Source organism: Heterodontus francisci, chromosome 10, assembly GCF_036365525.1.
Source record: "Heterodontus francisci isolate sHetFra1 chromosome 10, sHetFra1.hap1, whole genome shotgun sequence".
Lineage (NCBI taxonomy): Eukaryota > Metazoa > Chordata > Chondrichthyes > Heterodontiformes > Heterodontidae > Heterodontus > Heterodontus francisci.
In genome coordinates this window covers 14,832,278-14,838,225 of record NC_090380.1, presented here as the reverse complement: position 1 = coordinate 14,838,225, position 5,948 = coordinate 14,832,278, and the positions used below count along the sequence as shown (strand labels likewise).

The 5,948-nt window shown below is 42.9% G+C and overlaps 1 non-coding gene across 1 annotated transcript; it reads right to left on the bottom strand.

Moving 5' to 3' along the window:
* Positions 1-202: 202 nt before the first annotated feature.
* trnar-ccg (transfer RNA arginine (anticodon CCG)) lies at positions 203-275 on the bottom strand. The gene has a single exon. It is a non-coding gene; the product is annotated as a tRNA-Arg (tRNA).
* Positions 276-5,948: the final 5,673 nt, after the last annotated feature.

Genomic DNA, 5,948 nt, shown 5'->3' with positions numbered 1-5,948 from the left:
ATTAGTACATTGATTGCAGGGTGAAATGTTGACTGTCCATGGGAAGCAAGTGGTTTTGCAGAGGTTTTCTTTTTTGCACCGGCTCCAACTTTCAGAGGTTGATAAGGCTCCATGCTGCCTGAAGCAATTTAATTTCTGTGTATTTCAGTGATGAGGACAAAGAGCTGGTTTCACAGAATAGCAATGATTTAAAATCTCACCACACCCCAGGTGGGACTTGAACCCACAATCCCTGGCTCCGGAGGCCAATGCCTTATCCATTAGGCCACTGGGGCTGTTCAGTGTTTGGCTTTGGTGCTTGCAACTTGTCACTTATTATTTATGTAATCACTGCCAAAACCTGATGTCTTTGTGTCAGTCGCCATTTCTTCTTTGACACAACCACATTAGAATCATAGAATCTTCGAGCACAGAAAGAGTCCTTTCAGCCCATCATGTCTGTGCCAGCTATTTGAAAGAGATTTCTAATTTAGTCTAATTGTCGATTGAGGGATAAATATTGTGCAGGGCACCAGTGAGAACTCTCCTGTTCCTCAACAAAAGAGCCTTGGGATCTTTTAGATTCACTTGAGGAATCGACAGGGACTTGGTTTAATCTATCACCCAAAAAGAATGCAGACCCGGCAGTGCAGCACTCTCTCTGTGTGACACTGGGAGAATCAACATCGAATTCTGTGCTGAAGTAACTGGAGGTAGAGGTTAAACACTGTCTACTGACAGAGAGACAAAAGTGTAACCAGCTGAACCACAGCTGACACCCATTACAGTACCACCAATCTGAAGTTCTTGAAATCAATGTTGAGTCCATGAGGTTGTGAAGAGCTTTATTGAAAGATGAGGTGCTGTTCCTCGAGCTTCCATTGAGCTTTATTGGAACAGTGAAGGAGGTCAAAGGCAGAGATGTAAGAGTAGAAGTGGGATGGAGAATTAATATGGTTAGTGACTGGAAGATCACGTTCAAGTTTGCAGACTAGACGGAGGTGTTGAGCAAAAAGATCACCTAATCTGCATTTAGTGTCTGCAGTGTAGAGGAGATGACATCATGTGCAGTGAATACAGTACAGTAAATTGAAGGAAGTACAGGTAAATCACTGTTTCACCTGGTAGGAGTGTTTGGGCCCCTGGACGATAAAAAGGAGTTGAAAGGCAGATGTTACATCTCCTGCACTTGCACAGGAAGATGTTATGGGACAAGGAGTGAGTGATTGAAGAGGCTGCACAAGGCAGAGAGGTCCGATCACCAAGCAACCACAGAACTAAGGGTGGTGCAGTGGTTGGCACTGCAACCTCACAGCTCCTGTGACCCGGGTTCAATTCTGGCTACTGCTTGTGCAAGTTCTCCCTGTGACCGTGTGGGTTTTTAGCAGGTGCTCTGGTTTTCTCCCACAACCAAAGACTTGCAGGTTGATAGGAAAATTGTTCCTAGTATAGGTAGGGGGATGGGGTAGGAATATGGGATTAATGTCGGATCAGTATAAATGGGTGGTTGATGGTCACCACAGACTTGGTGGGCCAAAGGGCCTGTTTCAGTGCTGTATCTCTAAATAAATAAACTGCCTTTGTCATCAGGTTTATAGGAATAGGCTATTTAGCCCCTCGAGCCTGTTCCACCATGCAATGCAATTATGGCCAATTTGTGACCTAACTCAGTTTTCCCACCATTGCCCCTTATTTCTTTGGACCCCCACAGTTTCTAGATTTACACCATTTAGAAACTATCCTGCTCTATCCTTTTCAGCTCCATAGTGGATGACCAACACACACTGCTATTGAAATCCATTGCCACAGTTTTGCCCATTCACTTAATCTATCAATATCTCTTCGTAATTTGATGTTCCATCTACACTGCTCACAATGACACAGCCTCCACTGCTTTCTGGGGAAGAGAATTCCACAGACGAATGACCCTTTGACAAATAAAAAATTCTCCTTATTTCAGTTTTGAAAAGGAGACCTCTTACACTTAAACTGTTTCCCCTAGCCCTAGTCTCTCCCACAAGAGGAAACATCCTCCTGGTATCCACTCTAGCAAGTTCCCTCATCTTATATGTTTCAATAAGATCACTTCTCATTCTTCTAAATTTCAACAGGTAAAAGCCCAACCTGCTCAGTCTTTCTTCATAATATAAGTACTTAATCCCCCGGATTTAGTCGAGTGAGGCATCTATGAACTGCTTCTAATGCAATTATATTCTTTACCAAATAAGGAGACCAAAACTGTAGACAGTACTCTCAATGTGGTCTCACCAAGGTCCTATACAGCTGCAGTAAAACTTCCCTACTTTATGTAGTGTTATGACCGAGGTGGGAGGAGGGCACTGTCTTTTCTTGTTCCACTTCTATGCAGGTCACACATATATTTTTAAAAATGTTTACCCAGTTACCGATGCAGTCAATCATATACTCTACTCTTTATCTCAGAATAAAATACGCCAACCAGGTTTCTTCAATAAACAACAACATCATCAGTTCATTACAAAGCAAGACTTAACCAGTAACAAAGCAAAGTATTAACACACAGATTGAAAAATGAAAGTTCCCCTTTTAAATTCCCCACACACAAACTCACACAGACTGAAAAAAATACAGAAATTCTCTCTGCAGAGGTCTGTTACAAAACAAAGACAACAAAGAATACTTTGGCCAAATATTTGCTAATTCTTGAAGAAAAAAAAGTTATGGAAAAATGTTACTTGTCCCTTTTTAGCCTGGCACCCCAAATATGCATAAACGGCTGTCACTGGGATCTTTCTAGAGCAGATTCTTTCAGGTGACATTGAGGATCAGTTCAGCAGGCTTTGCAGGAGAAATGCAGGATCAGTTTCTCTATTTCTTACACTTGATTCTCAGGAAGTTCTCAAAGAGATGGAAGAGGGTGATCTAATGGTAGCTGCTCTCTTGGCAGGTTTTCTCCAACTCTTAAAAATAGTTCACACCTCAATATATTCTCCAAAATGAAACCAAAAGCAATATCTCAAAAGTCAAGCCTCCTGACCCCTATAAATCTTGACCTGTCATTTCCCGGTAAACATCTTCCCCAGGTCACCAAGGATTCTATTGTTTATTGCTTAAAGATCATAACTTCTAGCACGGTTGCTTTTAAACAACATTTAAGTGTCCTTTCAATGAACTGTCAACAACAAAACAAAGTCCAGCTTCTATGAAATCTTCAGCCTTCCAATGAAACCATCTCCACAATTGAAATATATGTTCTCAAAAACACATACTTAACAAAACATACAGAAGCACTTTCATAACAGTGATATAATATACATAAGCTGTTGCTAGGTTGATTATGTTAAAAGACTTTGCCGGAATTTTACCCCCCCACCCCCACCACACAGGAGCAGGCTGGTGGCAGGGGGGGAGGGCAGGTGTGGTAAAATTGAATGGGAGGTGGAGGGGGGATGCGTTACAATTCGTTTACACTGCAATTTTATGAGGGGCGGTGGCGAGAAACAGCCCACCTGCCCCAGGCGGATCAGGACCCTTATGTGGCCAATTAACTGCCACTTAAGCGCCTCCTCCTGCCACCGCTGGTATTTTATCAGGTCTTAGGCCCCACAGAAGGCCACCAGGTGGGGGGCACCCTATCCCCCACAGAGGGCCCCCCCCGAAGCCCCTACAGTCCCCACTGAGAAACAGTACTCCGCCCAACCATTCCCCCCTTGCCTTGCCGGGGTCAGTTCGGTTGTCCCCGGCGAGGCCCGGAAATTTGCCTCTCTTCCATGGATGGCATCCATGATCCTTGCTTCCTAATCAGTTGCTGGACCTGTACACTTACCTTTTGTGATTCATGTACCAGGACACCTAGATCCCTCTGTACCCACGAGTTCTGCAATCTCTCTCCATTTAAATAGTATACAGACTTTCTACTCTTCCTGCCAAATTTCACATTTTCCCACATTATAATCCATCTGCCAAATTTCTCGTACTCACTTAACCTATCTATATCCTTTTTAGTCTTTTTACATCACCTTGATAACTTACTTTCCTTCCTATCTATAAATTTAGCAATTGAAATACTTGTAGAAACTCTTACTATCTGTTTTTACATTACTAGCTAGTTTTCATTCATGCTCTACTTTCTACCTCTTAATTAATTTTTCATCATTCTTTGCTGGTTCTTAAAATCTGTCCAATCTTCTGACTTATCACTAACCTTTGCAGATTTATATAGCGCTTCTTTTAATTTGATACTATCCTGAATATCCTTATTTAGCCACGGATGATGCATCCTTCTCAAAGAATTTTTCTTTCTCGCTGGGCTAAATCTTTGCTGAGAGTTATTAAGTTTTGCCTTAAAGGTCTACCCCTGCTTCTCCACTATCCTACCATTTAACCTAGTTTCACAGTTTACTTTCTGCCTTCATACCTTTGTAATTACCTTTATTTAGGTTTAAAACACAAGTCTTAGACCCACACTTTTCCCTTTCAAACTGAATGTGAAATTCTATCATGTTATGACCACTGTCGTCGAGAGGCTCCTGCACCATGAGATTATTGATTAATCCTGTCTTATTGTACATATCCAGGTCGAGACTAGCCTGCTCCCTAGTTGGCTCTCGACGTACTGTTCTAATAAATTGTCTGGAATACACTTTATTAACTCATTTTCTAGCCTACCTTTGCCAATCTGATTCGCCCAATCTACATGTAGATTAAAGTCACCCAAGACTGCAGTGGTACCTTTCTTACATGCCCCATTTCTTCCTGTATACTCTGCTCTACTGTGTAGCAGCTGTTAGGGTGGCCTATAAACTACTCCCACAAGTGCCCGCTTACCTTTCCTATTTCGTATCTCTACCCAACTGATTCTACATCTTGCAGCCTCACAGCTCCAGCGACCCGGGTTCAATTCTGGGTACTGCCTGTGCGGAGTTTGCAAGTTCTCCCTGTGACCTCGTGGGTTTTCGCCGGGTGCTCCGGTTTCCTCCCACAGCCAAAGACTTGCAGGTTGATAGGTAAATTGACCATTATAAATTGCCCCTCGTGTAGGTAGGGGAATTGAGAGAGGGTACTGGGATTAATGTAGGATTAGTATAAATGGGTGGTTGATGGTCAGCACAGACTCGGTGGGCCGAAGGGCCTGTTTCAGTGCTGTATCTCTTTAAAAAAATCTCTTGCTGCAGCACTAATGATATCCTTAATTAACAGAGCTACTTCACCACCTTGTCCTAGCTTCCTGTTTTATTGAAATGTTGATTACCCTTCATTATTTATTTCTATCTGTGCTAACAATTCATCCATTTTGTTGTGAATGTTACACACATTCAGATACAGAGCATTTAACTCTGTCTTTTTTACCACTTCTGCAGTCTTTGGCCTTATCTGCTGGTGTAGTCTTACGCTCTATCCCTTGCTGCCTCCTGCCACACTCTGATTATCATTACCCAAATCACTACCTGGCTCTATTACCTCATTGTTTCCCTTTGGTTTACCACATGTGAATGTGGGAATTTGGTTCACCTGCTAAGTTTGGTACAGAGAGGGAAATAGGTGCTCCTTTTTCAGCCTCCAGTCGCTGCAGAAGATATAAGTTGCTTCCGAGAAATAGAAGGCAACCTTGAGAGAGTGACATCACAGGAAAGCTGTAAGATGATTGGTTGGTGAGTAACTGCTCATCGGGAGTATCTGTAAATAGGAGCAGGATCCAGTTGTCGTGGTCCATGTAGGTACCAACGACATAGGTAGGATTAGAAAAGAGATTTTGCTTAGACAGTATGAGGAGCTAGGCACCGAATTAATGAGCAAGGGTAATAGTCTCTGGATTATTACCTGAACCACATGCCAATTGGCAGAGGGCACATAAGATTAGTGAAATGAATATGTGGCTCAAAGGCTGGTGTGGGAGAAACGGGTTTTGGTTCATGGGGCACTGGCACCAGTACTGGGGAAATTGGGGGCTGTACCGTTGCGACAGTCTGCGACATGCTGGGACCAATGAT